This window comes from Rattus rattus, chromosome 13, assembly GCF_011064425.1.
Source record: "Rattus rattus isolate New Zealand chromosome 13, Rrattus_CSIRO_v1, whole genome shotgun sequence".
Classification (NCBI taxonomy): Eukaryota; Metazoa; Chordata; class Mammalia; order Rodentia; family Muridae; genus Rattus; species Rattus rattus.
This window is the reverse complement of record NC_046166.1, coordinates 40561490-40581255: the sequence shown is the minus strand read 5'-3', so window position 1 is coordinate 40581255 and position 19766 is coordinate 40561490. Positions and strand designations below refer to the sequence as shown.

Here is a 19766-nt window from a genome sequence, read left to right as displayed (position 1 = left end):
AGCACTGTCGGCAGTAACAGCGAGCGTGTAACTTGTGAACCAGAGTTAGAAGGATCACTATCAATACATACGATTGTCAGGCATGGAAGCACAGGACTGTTAAGTCCAACTCTTAGGGGGATAGAAGCAGGAGGATTAAAGTTCAAAGCCACTCTTAGCTACATCGAGAGATTGAGATTGGACTACGTGAGACCATGTTAAAAGGAGAGAGAGAGAGAGAGAGAGAGAGAGAGAGAGAGAGAAACAAAGAGGATGGAAAAGGAATGAATAAATAAATACATACATTCATACATACATACATTCATACATACATACATTCATTCATACATACATACATTCATACATACATACATTCATACATACATTCATTCATGCATACATTCATACATACATACATTCATTCATACATACATACATTCATTCATACATACATACATTCATACATACATTCATACATACATACATTCATACATACATTCATACATACATACATTCATACATACATTCATACATACATACATACATACATTCATACATACATACATACATACATACATACATACATGGCACTGTTAGAGGACATGAGTGACTGTGTAGTCAATTTGGCCAAACAGGTCCTTCCCTCATGGGGGTCTTGTGCACAATGGCTATAGGCAACCATCTTCTTGGTAGTGTATGAAGCCTGTTGCTTATAAGGGCTACGCTTAAGAACCTTGGGGATAGATTTCTGGTAGATACTCATATGCCTTTATTTCCTGCTCTTTCCAATCTAGGCTCCAGAGATGTGTGCTGTGCCCTTGGGAAGGCCTAGAGCATGGTGGTCATTTTCACATTGGCGAGGTCACCGTGTTCATCAGCACCAAGCTGCAGACCTGCGCACAGACACAAGACTGAGGCCCATCATTAAGACAAGTGCGAGTTCTCTGGCACCAGGAGATCCACATCGCGAAGAAGCAGGGCTTCAACGAGTTTAATATAGATGAGTTGGAAGACTGGAAGATGGGAATTGGTGAGTCCCGATGGCCATGGGTCACACATATCCCCAGCTATGGTCCACTGGACCCGTGGTAAGCCCAGCGCTCCTGAGAGCTTTCATTATGCTGAGTCCTCCAGTCTGCCATGTTCAAAATAAATCCCCACATCCAGTCTAGGAAGAAAAAAAGATCAAATGGACAAGCACAATAAACAATTAAAATCCCTGAAGTGAGGTCAGTTTGAGTGTGAGGGAGACTTTATGCAGAGTGAGTAAGTATCAGTTAATGTCAAGGGCTTTGACTGCCACTGGTCTATGTCCAGAGCCTGGTTCCTCCATCTTCTGGGACCTAGGATAAATACATAATTGGTTTCTGCCTTAATTTCTTCTGTAAAATGGGGGTATTCCAAGTATCTATCTCACAAGGCTGCTATGAGGAATGACGATTGTTCATTTCTTTGCGACTGTTTGATTCCTCTCCATCGTGTTCTACTATGATGATGGGACACATCCTTGGCTGTACCCCGCAGCCTGGGTAACCTGGAACTGCACCCCATGGCTGTCTTTCCAGTGTGTTACTGGGTTAGACTTGACCACGTGAGAATTGTACATTTGGAAGAGAAAAGCAAAGATTCAGCCACACCTGTATGCTCCCAGGCCAGAGTACGTTGGGGCAGCATGCCAGTTCATGTTGTCACTGACCCTCGGTGCTTCCCCGGTTCTCCTCAGAGCTCATCTGTGAGTATTGCTGCATTCTGAGCCGGGGGATGTCCACACAGTCGCTACACTGACCTGGGGTGTCAGGGTTAGAGGCAGCAGGGTAGCTGTCAAACATAGGTTCCAGTTTGTTCTCGGGGTTCTCATTGTCTGTCTGTGTTGACTCTGTTTCATATCTACCTTTCCTTCCCCTCCTGGTCTAGGTAACCTATAGATATATCGTTGTCAGATGGAGAAGCACCAGCCTTGCACAGACTCTTCCAGGAACTCCCTGAAATGAATCCCTATTTATCCCTTGCAGCTTCTCTGTTGGACCCTTGACCTTTATAGAAGTCAGGACCAGAAGTAGTTCCAGAAGATGTGCTGTCTGAGCCATTTCTAGGCTATGTGAAATTAGCCCCCTGGTTTGATTTTACAGGCAGTAATGACCTCATTTCCACTAATAGAGAAGAAAGCACAGAGCATGAGAGGTGACAGTTAACCTCCAACATCAGCTCAACTGAATTTAGAGTCACTCCGGAGAAACATTTTTGGGTATGCCTTTGAGGGCGTTTGCAGAGAGCTGTAACGGAAGAGGGGAGACCCGCCCTGAATATGGCCGGCACCATTCTGAACTGAATGCAAAGAAGCGGTGATCAGGGTACAGCATTCATCTCTCTCTCCTTCCAGGCTGCAGACCAGCAGGAAGGACCAGCTTCCTTGACCGCCTGCTGCTGTGCCTTCACCGCCATGATGGGCAATACTCTCTTAACTTATTCCTGGCAAGATATTTGGCCACAGTGATGAGGAAAAGAAGTAACTAATATGGATATGGAAAAGTACCTCCAACGTCCCTGTTTACATCCGTCAGCATGTCTAAAGAAAACAAGAATAGGACTGAGTCTCTGTCATAGAACGCACATAAACATACATACAAGTGGGCAAAGCTGTTTCTATGGTTGCTAATGGGTACTTGGGAAAAGGGCACAGTGAACTCAGAGCTTTCGATAGGCCTGGCTGAAGGACCAGAAATCACCTACGATCGTCCCTCAAACCACCTCCCCCACCTCGGGTTTTGTTTTGTTTTTGTTTTTGTTTTTGTTTTTGTAGTGACAGAGCTAAGATTTCCAAAAACCAAATCAAAAGTCCAATCCAAACAAACTCCAAAATCTCTTTTGGTAAAAGTGAGGGCATTGGCTGGGAAATGGGTTCCCAAATTTGGCAAAAATACATATATGTGTCAATGCAGCTGGAGACCTTAAATCCCCAGATTATATCCCCTGATTCTATTTTGTTTGCTTGCTTTTGCTTTGTTCTGAGACAGGGTTTCTCTGTGTATCCCTGGATATCATGGAACTCACAGGCCAGCCTCAAGCTCAGAGATCCACCTACTTCTGCCTCCCAAGTGCTGGATTAGAGGCGCTCGACACCACAGCCCTGTCAAAGGGTCTTTAGCAGAAGTCATAGTTCTTCCTCTCCTGTTGGATGCTTGTGTCTGAAGATCTTCCCATAGTCTCTTCCAGGACCATTGGCCATTAGCCCCCTACAGAGCTGAGTTCTCCTCAGTGTCAAACATGCACCCTCCTTTATTTCCCATTGCCAGACGCAAACTGTTCCCAGCTTAAATATGAGCCATGAGGTTGCAATACATAACCCAAGACCCACAAGACGGTATTAACTAATCCCAACAGGAGCGGAGAGGAAAATCCAGGATCTATGTGTTAAGAATATACTGCTGGATTGCATTAATTTACATAGGTAACTATAATAATATGTGTTATGTAACAGATTCAGAGATTCATGATTTCTTGTGTGTAGTCAAGTAGCCATGGAACATTGTAGTTTCTTTTTTGAAGACATTTATTTTGTATATGAGTACACTGTAGCTGTCTTCAGACACACCAGAAGAGGGCATCAGATCCCATTATAGATGGTTGTGAGCCACCATGTGGTTGCTGGGAATTGAACTCAGGGCCTCTGGAAGAGCAGTCAGTGCTCTTAACCACTGAGCCATCTCTCCAGCCCATTGTATTTTCTTTTTTAAAGATTGTCTATGTTAATGTGTTTGAGTATCTGACTATATGTGTGAATGTGTACTACATGTATGCCCGGTACCCATGGAGATCAGAGGAGGGAACTGGATCCCCTGAAACTGGAATCGTGTAATAGGATGTGTTGGGAACTGAACCCGTCCTCTGTAAATGCAACATGTGCTTTTAGCAGCTGAGCCGGCTCTCTAGCCCCTCTCTTACCTTTCTCATTTGGTTGAGCAAATCTGAACCCAAAGAGGCTACATTCAACCTTTACTCAGCAAGGAGAGGGCGTCTCATACAGAATGAACAGAAATAGAAAATGCAAGTCCTAGTTTCAAATATGCTCAGTCTTTATCAGAAGCCTGGGATAGTGACTCATGCCTTTCCCAGTACTTGGAAGGCAGAAGCCAGGGGATCTCTGTTGAGTTTGAAGCCTGCGTGATGGAGCTCCAGAATGGCCAGAGCTACATACACCATGGTGAGAGCCTGTCTCAGAAAAAAAAAATTGTGGAAATAAATTGGTTCTTTTCTCACGTATATCTAAAAATTTTAGCCTTTGTGAAGTTGGTCCCACTTCTCATTGTGAGTATGAAAGTCACAGCCTTGCCATTGCAAGTTTGAAATATTCTCTCCTCATAAGGTCTGCACAATGAGGTTAATATTAATGAGAGCGTCCAGCTGACTTCTCTTAGCCATCCAAGCACAAAGTGGCCGCCGCCGCCGCCGCAGCCACCACCACCACCACCACCACCACCACCACCACCACCACCACCACCACCCATCCCCAGTTGTTCTCTTTCCTTTGGAATTCATCCCTTGGGCTAAAGTAAACACACTGCTCTCCCCAGCAATTAATTCCATGCCAACCATGCCCCTTGAAACTTTGTTGCTTACGACCCCAGGTATGGAAATTTGACTTCCTTTGCATGTTAGTTTTATTGACACAGCAGCAGACCCCAAGAGCCAACACATAACAAGGTGTCTGAGGGTTTTCTCTGCTCCTGTCTCTAGAAATGCTCAGCCAAAAAGCTCTTGTGAACCTAACAATACTGTTGGCCGCCTGAGTGCTTCTTAAAGAAGGATTAGCCCTTGGATGCTCTCCTGACTCTTCAACTGAGTTTCTGGGTTTTAAAAAACTTAAAAATTTATTTCCCACCCCAGAATTTTTTTATATAAAAATTTTAAAGTTGGAGCATTCAGTAAAATTTACGTTTTGGGGTTGGGGATTTAGCTCAGTGGCAGAGCGCTTGCCGAGAAAACGCAAGGCCCTGGTTCAGTCCCCAGCTCGAAAAAAAAAAAAAAAAAAAAAAAAGCCCAACAAAAATGTTTTGATTGAATAATATATTTTTGGTTCAAATGTGTTCCAATTTATTGTAAGGGATGTTGTTACTAAATTTTTATTTTAGGATTTCTCTAAAATTCAGTTTTAACTTTTACCTTGTTTTTAAATACATTACACACACACACACACACACACACACACACACACAAGAACTGGAGATATGGCTCAGTGGTTAAGAGCACTGACTGCTCTTCCAGAGGTCCTGAGTTCAATTCCCAGCAACCACATGGTGGCTCACAACCATCTGTAATGGGATCCGATGCCCTCTTCTGGTGTGTCTGAAGACAGCAACAGTGTATTCATATATATTAAATAAATAAATCTTTAAAAAAGCACATTACACATATTCCTATGTATCTTAAACTCGTAAGTAAATCGCTGAGTTTTAGAGCAATCATGGCCCTATACAATAGAGTTTTGATCAATAATGGAACCCATGTGAGACATTGGTCCTATGAGATTGAACAGAGTGGGGACATTATAGCTATCTTTGGGAAGGGATGTTTCATGATGTTTGTTCAATGATTAAATCACCTAGTGGCACATTTAAGCAGCCTGTGACTGTCCATCCAAAGACTTACACAACTCAAGCCACAGCCTAATTTCAGTCATTCTGAGCACCCTGAAAGGAAGTATTGCTATTACCAGTCACATTACAGCACAGCTCCTTAGCTCTGTGGTCCCGGATAATTAACTCACTTCTTTATCTTCCCGTTTTTGGACATTCATGTACAAGGCATTATGCGGTATGTGGTGTTCCATGCCTGGCTTCGTTCACTTAGCGAAGTTTCCGTATGTTGGTATCATATATTGGTGAGCTCTATACCTTCCTTGGGATCTGGTTAGCTGATATGGAGTAAGTCCATTTGCCTAACCAAAGATCAAAGCAATGCTTTCCTAACAGACTCAGATCCCAGCCTGGATGTTTGCCTCTCTTGACGCCCTTGACTTTCAAGGTTTGTTATTCTAGATTTGGATATTTGGAACCAGATTGAACCTTCTAGGACTAGCATTGGGGCAGTTGATGAAGTCCCCTGAGGCAGAGGGGAAGCGATGGATAAATATATGGAATCCTAAATTTATGACCTGAAATAGGTAGGCCTTCTACCTTCTCTGTAGGTTGGTTAGTTTTTATTGTCAACTTGACACAACCTTGAGTCACTCGGGAAGAGGGGACATCAACTGAGGAATTGGTCAGAGTAGATTGAACTCTGGTCATGTCTGTGAGGGAATGGCTTGATGTGAAAGGGTCCAGCCCACTGTGGGCTGCACCATCCCTAGGCTGGTGAGCCTGGGCAATATTAGAAAGCGAACTGAACCCTACTGAGTCAGTGAGTGGGCCAGAGAACCAGCTGACAAGCAGTGACTCTCATGGTTCCTACTTTAAGCAACCGCCTTGAATTCCTGCCCTGAGTTCCTTTAATGAGGGAAGTGTGAGCCATAAACCCTTTCCTCCCCGGATCGCTTTTGGTCAGAGTACACAGCCACAGGAGGCAAAGTAGGACATGTCTTCTGCCTTCTAGTCCTTCCCTGTGCTTTGCTGTTTGTTTGTAGTGCCATCTTATCTTGTTTGTCACCCAATTTTCCCTTCTTGAAATGTTAGGGAAGAAAGGTAAGGAAGATCGTGTGATTCCACAATGATGTGCGCTTGACTTCACTCTAGCTGCCACCTCTGACCCCAGCAGGTCCTAGCTTAGGCTGCCCAGGAGCGCCTGCTTGCTCAATGACCTCATTGCAACAAATCTAAGTTATCTCACAGATTTTTCTGTGGGATCATGGCAGAGAAAACCTTTAACAGTTCAGCCAGTTCCCCCTTCCCCCGACCCCTCCATTCCGTGTACAGCTACTTTTTGCCTTCCTCGGGATTCTAGAATTTTACCCTCTCAGTTAAGTCACACAGCTTGGCTGCTGAGAAGCAGACATCCCGCAGGAGGGATCCGAGCGGTCAGAGCACCACCCCCCTCTGCCTTGCGTGACAGGATGCTGCGTGCATGCCTGACAGAATCCAGGACACCGTTCCTTACCCTCTACTTGTTAAATATGTATTTTGAACTTGATGTAGCTTTCAGCTTAAGCTTCCGACACAGCTGTGGCCAGCATCAAGAACTGCCCCAGAGGGCCTCCCCTCCCCCTTCCCTCTCCCACAGAGAAACCTGCTCTAACCCCACAGAGCACGCTCAGATGGCAGAGGGAATTTATATCACACAGAAAGAAGAGAAGTACTAACAAGCACCTTTCCCCATCAGCCCTGGCAGAAAGGTCAACTCAAATGAAGCGCTCACCAAACAAACTTCTGAGGTGACAAGCTAGGATAAAAAGTTGTTCCTAAAGTTGAGTTTCTTGAAGCGTTTTATTTTGGGTGTTCAATCAACTTCAAATTCCAAATATTTATGGTTTCTGACAGCAGGCTGTCTACTTTGCAACATGGTTGCCCTGGGGCAGCGTTCTTGCCTGTCTGAAGTCTAGAGCCAGAATGACAGATGGGACTCCTTTTGTGCTGTGGGAACAATATTCCTCCTCTGACTTGGCCGGAACAGCAATGGCCTCCAGAAAAGAGACGCTGGCCGGCTGAGGTGTGGTCACCCACACCTGTAATCTCAGCACCAGGGAGCAAGAGGCACGAGAGTCACAAGTTGGAAGTTGGGCTGGGCTATACAAGAGAGCCTGTCTAAAATATCTTCTAAGAGAAAGGAAGAAGACCAAGAAGGAACAAGATCCCACCTTCCAGACCTCCCTCCTCAGCTTCTGCTCGAACCCTTGACCAAATTAAAGAGGAAACAGTAGCACTGTTCAAGTTAGATTGTGATCATGCTAAAAACTGCAGACCAGAACGACATTAAGTGTTTGTTGTATGGTAAAAACTAAAAGTAAAAAGAAATATGTTCTTTATGTACTAATATCTCCAGAAACCGCCTGGTGGAAGAAGAGAGAACCAACTCTGACCTCCGTCTATACATTTGCCATATGCACAATCTCCTCTCCGCCCACACACAGACACACACACCCATATGCACACACAAAAGTACACACGCGATTAAATATGTGATTTAAAAGGTGGGAAACCTGTAAGAAACAAAATACGTTCTGGTCTTGAATTGGGTCAGGATGAGGAGTCAAGTAGGGATAGGACTGTATACCAGCATTCTATCAACGTGTGTTAGCTAGCTCATACATACAATTATTGCTTAATCTCATTTCCCTCAAGAGGCCTCTTGTGAAGCACAACCAACAGTTGTCTTAACAACCTGTGCATTCGCCATTGTACGCTGGCCACACCCGTAGTAAGCAAGGCTCTAGGAAGCTAGCAGCTGAAGTCAATGTACTGTGTGCATTTCTTGCAAATGCTCAGAACTTTATAAAGTATAACAATGATAAGTAAGGGGGGAGGGAGGGGAAACTGCATTCAGGATGTAATGTGTATGAAAACAATTAATAAAGGAAAATGCTAATAAAGATATAATTATAAGACCCGAAAGAGCCTTATAGGCCAACAGTGAACTCTGACAGCAAACGTTCCTGCAGACAATGGGGCTCTCTAAGCCCTTCTGCTAGAAGGCAGTTTTAGGTTCCCGCTGTGGACTGGTCACTGAGCTGGTCTCGGGATGAAGGGAAGCTTTGCTATGAAGCAGTTGGGGGACTCTTCCCAAGCACCTCTGCATATCAGCACATTAGGGCATTGTGCAGCGCCGTTCCTAGGGAGACGTGAGCATGCATCTGTGCATGCCAGGTAAGGAACCAACTGACAACCAAAGTACCCCTCCCAGCCACATGCAACCAGCCTGGCAAACCAAAGTGTTTTATTGGGGTTACTTAATAGATGAGGGGTAACTTACAGGAGCAGAGAAGACTCAAAGACAGCAGCATCACCTTAGCCCACCATAGCATGAGTGACAGGCCATCAAAACTGGGAACCTGGAGCTCCCTCCCCATCCTGCAGGGAGCTCAGTGGGTTGGAGGGTGCTCTGTCCCAGTGGTTCAGTTGGTCTGAGCCTCTTCCTGGCAGCGTAGCTGGTGTCTGCTTCTTCCAGGCAGTTTGGTAGGTCTCTCCTCTAAGCAGTTGTCTGTCTGAGATTGTCCTCCAACAGTCCTTATGGTTTATATATGCTTGGGAAGGATGGGAATTGATGTGTAGCTCACTACCTTTCCTGCAGGGTGGAGGGCCTCATCTCCCCTTAGGAAATGTTGCTTTACCTTCCTTTTAACTTACTGCTTCTTATTAAGCTTGCCTCCCAGATGACAGTCTATTCAGAAAGAAATTGCTACATAGCAGATGTCTGTGTGCACACATGTACTCACCTCCACACATGACATGTGTATACATGTACCCCTTTCCTGCCTTTTACTAAGACAAACCTATCTTCTTTTCTACAAGTCATTGAAGATTCTGTAATCCTGGGTTGGGCTGATTGGTATCTGGATCGGCTTTGACAGAACCTAGGACAAAGCAGACAGTCATCAGAGATAGAATGTTCTGGAGCATCAGGTTCAACTGGACAGAAAGAGCTCTGACAAAGATCTGAAGCGGAAAGGAGATATCCAGTAGCATGGGGGGATCACGTGGAAGGTACAGAGGCAGAATTATCATTTTAGCAGCGCTGGGTCTAAAGGTGGGAAGTTAAATTTAATGGCAAAGTGTCTATAAACACTCTCCATGGAAATGGCATCTCCCAGCCTTTTCCTTGGAAGATGTGATTGCAGGACACCATGAGATCAGCACAGAGTCTTTACTTTAATGCCTAGAAAAATCTGAATTTACACATTTGGCTCTCCTCCTCACTGAGAGTTTAAACTTGTGATTTCTACTTTGGTGAATCCTGGCAGGAAAGGAGCAGAGGTTACGCGCTTGGGAATCTGAGCCTTAGTGACACAAGGACTGTCCCTTCCATTATCCCTTGAGCGTCTACCCATTATCAGACACAAAACAGTCACATCCCTCACAGCAACAGTTCCCCTCCAGCAACTATCTGTGTAGGGAGGAAAACAGAGAAAGGGTCTCCAAGAGGCTGAAATTAGGGTATTAGTAAAAGCGTGCTTGGCTAAGAGACAGAAAACTATGTAGACCAGTGGTTCTCAACCTTCCGAAAGCTGCAACCCCTTAATACAGTCCCTCAGGTTGTGGTGTGACCCCCAACCATAAAAATTAACCATTTGTAAAAATTATTTCATTGAACAGGGGTCTCCAGAGGTTGAGAACCACTGAGGTAGACAAATGAAGACCATCTTAGACGCTGTTGAAGAAACTGTTCTTCCCTAGAGTATCAGAGAGAGTGTGGTCCAGCACAAAACCATAGACTCCTAGTCTCCAGATATGTGGTCAAATGATCTTCTTTGGTAGCGGCCGCCCGGTTTGTGGTTCTTAGTTTTTCCATTCCTTGGAAACCAACACAAGGTCGTCTTCTGCCTGTTTCACTCCATTAATTCAGTTGTTTTTGGAATAGATGTTGTTTGTTGAATGTTTACCTTGTGTTAAACACCCTTCTTCATGGGTCAATTCACTTAATCCTTAGATAACCCTCGTCGGTGGGTATGGTTATCTGACGAGGAAAAGTTCCTGTGTTTTGAAGCGTCTTTGTCACAGATGGAGTCGAAATGATGCAGTAAAAGAAAAATGTTCATGTTCCACTCAGCTGGTGAGTGTTGGGATAAGAAGCCAGACCTAGCAAACTGGATCATGCCACTTCCTCTGTAGGGACACATTGGAGCCTACAGAAGTCCTCTCTCAAGCTGCTTCCATGGAGAGTGATCCTGACGATTTGTTTATTGCCTTGGGGCTTATTCAGGTCAAAGGTCAGCACAATAACAATGAATTGTGTGGCTTCTCGATGACTCTCTGGGTTGTAATGCTTGTCTTTCATTCACTGGACCCCCAAGACACTTGTGGTCACTGGCACTCTGAGATTGCTATCTCCTGCAACATTCTTCCTAATTCAGGCATTTTAAGAGTTGCATTTGGGGGCTGGAAGATGGTTCCACAGTTACACTGTTCTTGCAGAGGGCCTGCAATTGGGTTCCAGGTACATTGAACAGCTCGCACAGCGCCAACTGTCATCCCAGCTCTAGGGGAGTCAATGCTCTATCCCTTCCTCATGTGCACCTACCCCACACCGAGTTACAAGCACACACACATAAGTAAAAAGTAAAACGAATCTTCGACCTAAATAATAAGTTTTAAAGATACAGCTTTATCCTCCATGTCGTATCTCACATATGACATCACGGTTAAAGGCACGTGCGTTTATGTTCAGAATTCCTGTTTGAAACAGGAAAAACTGAGAGAGCTTCCAGGAGATTTGGGGAATTCTTAGCTCTACTTGGAGGTTTTACACTCCAGCTTCAGCAGTAGAGAGAACTACTGGGCAAGCAGAAATATTCCAGGGAGAATCCGGAAGAATCTAAATTGTGTCATCAGCCACGGGATCTACATGGCAGGTCTGGAACACTGTACCAGTGATAAAATATGTAATCGTTTCAGCAAGTTAAGAGAGCAGGGAATGGTCAAGACAGGCTAGTCCTGTATCTTTACATAAGCCTCCTACATAAGCTTCAAAGGAACACACAAACGACGTTCCTGGTCCATAACAGAATTGAGTTAAACAAGAAATTCAGGCTGTGTGTTTTAAATGCTTGGGACCGAAAGTGTTTCAAATTTCACTTTTTTTTCAGTTTGGAGTGTTTGCCTTTGCATAATGAAATCTTTTTGGTGTAAGACCCAAGTCTATACATGAAATAGCTCATGTTACATTTACATAAGCACAGCCTGGCACCAATGTTATATAATATATTACTAATGCTATGTGTTAAAACAGTTTTACAACGTGGAGTTTTTCATTTTAGCACCGTGTCAGTGTTCAAAAATATTCAGGATTTGGAGACATTTGGGTGTTCAGGTGTTTTAAACTTCTACAGAAAGATAGCAGGGAAATCCCCAGATGGCTGGAAATTAAACATTGCACTAATCTCTCTGTAGGAACCATGACAAGTGAATGTTATTATTCTCCTCGTTTTACAATCGAGAAAGGGAGATAGAGAGAAAATAAAAAAGTTCAGGCAACTAAGAGGTTCGTCAAGAGCTGACTTCAGAGACTGCTCTGGACTTAAACTCAAGTGCCCACAGACATGCTGGGAAGTTTCAGTTATCCAGACCCACATGTCTTAATTGCTTATCTATTAGAGTGCTAATGACCAAATCAGCTTCCCCAGAGACTGAGGTATTTTGTTGTTGTTATTGTTGTTTAGTTTGATTTTGGGGACAAATTGTTTTATATATTCTAAGCACAGGCTTTTTCCTTTTTTATGCCTTTTTATTTTAGAACTCACTTGTTTCAGTAGTTTTCCAATGTTTTGTCTAATAGTGTTTTTTTTTTTTTTTTTATTCAGAATTAATTTATTTACTTTAATGCTTGAAATTCCTTCTTGGTCTTTCTCCATTTTTCTTAGCTCTACTTCCCAAGGAGTAACAACCTGGGATTGCAGAAATCTACTACCACTCCCAGACAAGCTCTGTTTCTTTTTTTTTTAAATCTTTGTTTCTGTATTTGTATTAGTCTAATTTCTCTCCATTTGTTTTTAGTTTCACTGGGCTTTCTGGAGTTAAGCTATCTTAAATTTTCTGATTAGTATCCATTCCAGAATATTCATTTTTAAAAGATTATTTATTTTATACATTTGAGGACATTGTCACTGTCTTCAGACACACCAGAAGAGGACATCAGATCGCATTACAGATGGTTGTGAGCCACCATGTAGTTGCTGGGAATTGAACTCAGGACCCCTGGGAGAGCAGTCAGTGTTCTTAACCACTGAGCTATCTCCCCAGCCCCAGAATATCCAATTTTAAGCTTTCATGGAAGACCTAAATTGAACTTCTTACACATTTCCATGCCCTTTTTTCCTGAAAATTTTTACATGGCCCCAGGTAGATAAATATATAAATCAAACATTTACTGAAGATATATCATACAAAAATTCATTTTAACAAAATTTTCTGCTATATAAACATGTATACATATTTATACAAATTTACTATTTTTTCTCTGTTTAACATGTATTTAGACTATCCAGCTCACACTCCATCTACCTGACATGCCTGCCTGGTCCTGGGCACCTCTGTGGGTCTCCTCAGCGTAAGGTCTAAGAGCGGGGTCTGCCTCATGGGCCGATATCCTGTGGGGTCTTTTTCTCTCTTTTCTCATCTTTCCTCAGTCTGCTTAATGCTGTCAGTATTGGGAGGGGGCAACCACTGGAATATGGGACGCCTCTCAGGGACCACACCTGAAGGAAACCAGTTCTCCCCTGCCCTGCAGCAGTATTGGTGAGCTTCTCATCCATGCTAGGACGATCCTGTGCAGTCCTGGCCACTGTGAGTTCCCAGCCTTGTCATATTCAGAGAATCCTGGATTATCTCTGCCTCTCAGAGTCCTTCTGCCCCTCTGAGCTTCCACAACGATCCCTGAGCCTTGAGGGAAGGAGATTCGATGAGGACGTCCCATTTAGGCTTGAGCTGTCAATCAACATCTCCTTCCGAAAGCTCTTCTGTGAAGCCCATTGGCCCTGATTCCCAAGATGCTTTCTGGTTGCTTTCCCTTTCCACCTACATTTTGGAAGATCTCCCCTGTCGCGCTGAGTCTGTCCTGTCTCACCCCCAAGTGTCTCCCAAATTCACTATTTGTCTATACCTTTAATCCCAGCACTGTGGAGGTAGAGGCAGATAGATCTCAATGAGTTTGAGGCTAGCCTATTCTACATGGCAAGTTCCAGGACAGCCAAAGGTAGAGAGATTCTATCTAAAATAAAAAGAAAGAAAGAAAGGAAGAAAGAAAGAAAGAAAGAAAGAAAGAAAGAAAGAAAGAAAGAAAGAAAGAAAGGAAGGAAGGAAGGAAGGAAGGAAGAAAGAAAGAAAGAAAAAGAAAAGGGGGGAAAGAAAAATTATTTGTTATTTTTTTGCATTTAAAAGATTTTTTATTTGTGTGTGTATCTATATTTGTACACATTTGTATGCAGGTGTCCATGGAGACCAGAAGTGGCCACTGGATTGTAGCCTGTACTTTCTAACCCCCTGCCTTAAGCTCTGGGTGGACCACGCTACCAGCCCTGCCCAGGTTCCCTTGGATCTGTGAGTGAAAGATACACACACAGTAGCTCGTTGTTAATAGGCTTAGCTCAATGGCCAGGCTCTTCTAAGCCTTCTGTGGCTAGTGAGCTCTTCTTTTCAGTCCTGGCTCAATACCTTTAAATCTGCCCTCAACTTTAGTTGCCTGGTTACCTTCTCCTACTCAGCACCCTAAATCTACCCTCAACTTGCATTTCTAATCTCCCACCTGCTACCCCAGACCCAGTTGGGGAAGTGGGGAAGCAGCCAATGGCCACTCTACTGAAGATCTCACATGACTGGTGGGTCTCCTTCCCTCCAAAGCACAGTGAATCTTTTTTCCTCCTCCTGCATCCATTTGCCTGCCTGCAGGATCCGGGAAGTTCCACTGCTTCCGCCCAGCCATGGGCTGCTAGCATCTTTATTGATCAATCAAAAACCAATTAGGAACAGGACCTTCAGCACTCATTCCTAATCAGAGCATCAGAACCACCTTCTATACTGGATCACTTGAAACTTTAGTTGCTAATGGTTATGAGTCACTTGGTATAAGTACTAGGAGCTTTGATTTTTACACACATTCCCATCAGTCGTTGGCTACTGGAGTTGGAGTTAGAGATGGATTCTTCTCTGCTTTTAGTCTGTGGTACCAACTTTCTTGGGAAAAGCACACTTTGGAGTCAAAGACCTCAGACAGTCTGAATTCCTTCAGGATGGGTGACAATGAGCAGATAGGACATCACAAGGTGAGGTCCTTTCATCAGGTAACACTCGTTTACACTGAGAATAAGTATGAATTGAGATATAAATCTGATAAAATGCCAGGTTGGCATAAATATTATCCTTTAGTAACAAATCACAGATCTGACGCCAAGCTAGCTTGGCTTACTTATAACCCCTTCTAGCTATCTTGTGACCCTGAAAAAAATTACTAAATTTCTCAGTTTCCTTCATTTATAAGAAGGTGCAGAGTGTTAAGTCTGACGAGAATATAAACAAGATTGTGCCAGGCACAAGCCAAATTGACTTTGCATCCCTTCTTCTGGCTTTAAGCCAAGACAATAAATTATGGAATTTCAAGCATCAGTGAACAGGAAGGAATTTGTGTGGAGGGCAGAGAAAGGGAAAGATGGCTTTCTGGCTTCCTAGCCTGGATGGGCTCTCTTCCCCCTTCTCTCTGGTTGTGTGCCCAGGAACGTATGGTGACATTGACATGAAGGACAACATGAGAGAGAGAGGTCAATCCAGTGCCAGGATAACGAGGCAACTCAACCACGTATCTGGATATTTAATTCACGTGATGCTAAAAATCTAATCATTGCCTTCAAAAATGTGCAGAGGTGGTGTACACCTTTAATCACAGGAGAGGCAGGCAGATCTCTGTGAGTCTGAGGCCAGCCTGGTCTCCAGAGTGAGTTCCAGAACAGCCAGGACTGCACAGAAAACCCTATCTTGGAAAAAAAAAATCTAAACATTGCCTTCAATTTTGACAGCTTATTAGTTCAAAGGAAGCATTTTCTTACAAATAAGTTTATAACTTCATGTAGAGCACTATATCTGAATTAGAAAATGATTCAAACTTTAGTTTTACCTTTGTCACTTATCAACTATGGATGAGCAAAGCCTTTCTTGTTGGCCGTCTACTTCATAAGATGATCAAGTCAAAGCTCCCTAAGGTACAGCGGCTATCACAGCTGCTACAGTTGCCTGCACAGCATCTGCACAAGGTCGAGCCAACCCAAATCCCAGCACAAAGGGAAAGGCGACCTCTGGGCCTCACCCCTGACTGAGGAGATGCTGGCAGTTGATAGTTTCTGGGGGTGGGGAGAAAATCACTCTTTTTAAAGGATTTGGTCACTGGTAGATTCTCCAGGTTCCTGTAGATGGCCTCACACCCAAACATACATGGGCAGTGCTATGGGCATACTGGGTTATCAAAGACATGAAGTTGAAGGAAGAGCTTGTTGAAGGGAATATGGTAGAGAAGCATTAAAGGGAGAACTGAGAGAAGTTATAATTGATTTCACTGTATAATGTGAAATTCTCAAAAATAAGGAAAAACTGTAAATATGGAAATGTTACTATCAATAACATTAGAAAATATTTCTGGGGACTTTCCACCCTGGAAAGACCATTATAAAACTTTGGAAATATCTCCAGACATAAGATTACAATATTTACATAATTCTTGATGCTTTCCATTCAAGCAACTGATTCCCCCATGGATCCCAGGATAATTTTGAGTAGAGTCACAATTGTCCAAAACCTGTCCAGGACCTTTGTGGGCTAAAAACTGGGTAAGGAGCCCAGGGAAAGGAGGAACAGGGAAGGGAGAGGGAAGTGGGGGAAAGGTGGGAGAAGAGAGGAGAGGAGGATAGGGAAGGCCAGTGTCAGGGATTTGTTTCACTGAGGAGGATGCATAGATGACAAATAGGTACAGGGGAAAGATGTGTGACCTCTTTATCTGTGAGAGGAACACACATCAAGACCATGATGAGCTGTCCCTACAGACCCATGTTCCATTTGGAATAGGCCTAATGGAAACAACCTATATGGATGGGTTCTTCTGTGGTTAGTACTATATACTCACCAATACAAAGGAAGAAATCATTAATGTAGATGATGAGTCTCCAACATGAGTTTCCAGGGAACTACCCTGTGTCAAACATGGCTGTCCCTCTGAATTTACACATGGTCCTGATCTACTCATATATCTTGAAATAATGAAACTCCAGAAATGGACCACAGTTAGGGATGCTTTAGGCACTTGGTGGTAGCTATGGTTATGAAAGGGCAAGGTGAGGTGTCTACAGGGAAGGGGTCTATTGCATCTGTTGTGGTGATGGATAAACGCAATAACCTGGGTGATACAAACGCCCAGAACTAAGTACACAAAAGTGCATGTGCACTTGGAACACTGGTAAATCTTGGGTAAGGCTGCTGAAGTGTACCAATGTTGATATTCTGTGGTGATCTCACTACAAAGGAACTCATATTTCCAACAAATGTATGTGAATTCTTATGTTTCTCGAAGACACCGTTTGGTGCTAATCTTTTAAGAACTCAATAGCCAGCTTGAGGAAGAATTCACTAATGGGGATGGAGATGATAACAGGTTAGTACCGAATTCCAGCAAAGGCTGGAGACGGAGACCTCATCAGGATGACTCCGTACAACCTATTAAGCAAATGTACACACTATCATTGATAGTAAGCAGATACTCGAATAAATGATTTCCCAGTTCAGCAAGGTTTTTGCTACGATTCTCATGTTTCAGATAAGCAAACGGGAATCTACAGCATTTAAATAACACCCAAAGGTCAAAGAATGGACAAATAGGAAAGCCAGGCTTGGCTCACCACAGCTCTGTGGGGTTAGGAACTACAACAGTCTCCCAAAGTGCTGATGTTGGATGTCGCTTCCACAGCCAACACGGATGTTCTCTACGTTAGCAGTCTTCACTCCAGCCGCCGAGCGTCGCTGGGTGCTGAGGGCTTCCTGACAGTTCTTATTTCAGTGTGTATTTATAGTGGCGTCTCATCAGCTCTCCTCCCATGCCTATTGTTCTCAGAACACCACCCGGGGGTTATTATTAGCACCACCGAATGTGAAGGGAGGAACAGAAGTCACGTGTGCTCAGAGAGTCGACCAAAGACGGAGGCATTTCTAACGCCTGCTGGGCGTGCTGGGAAACTGTAGCGGCTTCTGGGATTATGCTTGGGACTCTTTGCCTATGTGTTAACGTTATGTTTATTCCCATCATATGTATTTGTTTACACCATGTAAGGTCCACATACAAATCCACAGATGGCCTACTGTGGGCCCGAGAGATTTTAGAAATAATACATCTGGCTGTTTTGTAGACAGAACAGCAGAAAACAAACGCACATGGGCAAGAAATGTAGCTGAGCTGAGGGGGTGCTTGCTTAGCACGGTTTGCCCCTCAGCCCTGAGAAGCACAGAGGCAGACTGCTAACAGCTAACTTTTGTAAAGACTAAAAACCATGAAATAAATAATACACAAATAAATGTGTTTACTCTAAAAAAGAAGAGGAGGAAGAAGAGGGGGAGGGGAGAGAGGGAGAGACGTGGGGAGAGGGGTAGAGAGAGGGGGAGGGAGAGGGAGGAGAACTTTCTAGCATTCCCAAGGTTTTTATTATTTAGTAATTGTATTCATTATCTTTGTATTTTTTCTTCCTTTTTTCAAATTCTCTACTATACCCACACATAATAAATAACATAATAAAAATGAGAAGATAATGGTCCAGGTCAAAACCTTTCACAAGGGGGCTGGAAAGGTGGCTGCTCACTGGTTAAGAGCACTTTGCTCTTTCAAAGGATCCAGGTTCTATTTCCAGCCCCTACCTGACAGCTCACAGCTCCTATGACCTGATGCTCTCTGCTGACCCCCATGGGAACCAGGAACACATGTGGGGGACATGAAGGCAAAACAGTCATACAACAAAAATAAATAAGAACATTTTAGGGGGCTGGAGAGATGTCTCAGGGGTTAAAGACATTGGCTGCTCTTCCAGAGGACCCACTTTTGATTGCAAGCACCCACAAGGTAGCGGGTAAGCAAGTATCTGGCTTCCATGGGCCCAGTAATACAAGTGGTGCAGAGACAGATGTGTGGGCAAGCAAAATGCTAATACATATTTAAAAGGGGGATGCGGGGCAGGGAGAGGGAGAAGGGAAAAAGAGAGAGAGAGGGTGGGAGGGAGGAGGGGAGAGAACTTTTACAAGCTTTTAAGTTGAGAAAAGAGTTCTAGGTATTTTGGAATAAGCCTTTCCTAGCCCAGGTCTGAAAACCAGAAATTATGTCAAATCAAGTACATTAATACTTTCTGGAGTGAGTGATTCTGGGTGGTACCGGCAGGGAGGGAAAAAAAGGCAAATATTTGTACATCTCTGAGCTGCTCAAAGCACAGCTTTAACTCCTTGTTTTTTTTTTTTTTTTTTTTTTTTTTTTGGATTTTTTTTTTTTTTTTTTTTTTTTTGGTTCTTTTTCGAGCTGGGGACCAACCCAGGGCCTTGCACTTCCTAGGCAAGCGCTCTACCACTGAGCTAAATCCCCAACCCCTTTTTTTTTTGGATTTTAATATAATTTCATTGCTTCTCTCTTCCTCTTCCTTCCCTCCACCTCCCATATCCCCTTCCTCGCTTTCAAACCTATCGCCTCTTTTCATTAAATTCTGCATGCGTGCATGCATGTTTCTCCAGGTCTCCACATTCCGAAATTGCCTGTGCAATGTTTCGGCCTCATGAGCTTTAGGCCGCCATGTTGGTGAGACATCACGCATGTAGCTTCTGACATTCCTATGAGACACCATCTCACAGCAAAGCCCCTGTTCCGCTGGCTCTGACACTCTCTCTGCAGTGGTCTCTCTTCTGCAATGGTCCCTGAGCCGTAACACAGGAGCTGTTCTGTACAGCATTAACTGGCGCTGGGCTCCACAACTCTGCACCTCGGTGGCTGCGGTTGTGTCATGGTCTTCCTCTGTTACAGAGATTTTTCCTTGACGAAAGGTGAGGACTACATTTACCTGGGGCATAAGGACAAGTTATATATGCATACTTATATATCAACTTGTGTATTGTAGATACTTTTGTTAATAGGATTCCTCGTAACTT

The 19766-nt window shown here is 43.8% G+C and overlaps 1 non-coding gene across 1 annotated transcript; it reads left to right on the top strand.

Annotated features, from left to right (window-relative positions):
- Nucleotides 1-591: 591 nt before the first annotated feature.
- Nucleotides 592-725, top strand: LOC116915184. The gene has a single exon (XR_004389843.1). It is a non-coding gene; the product is annotated as a small nucleolar RNA SNORA70 (small nucleolar RNA).
- Nucleotides 726-19766: the final 19041 nt, after the last annotated feature.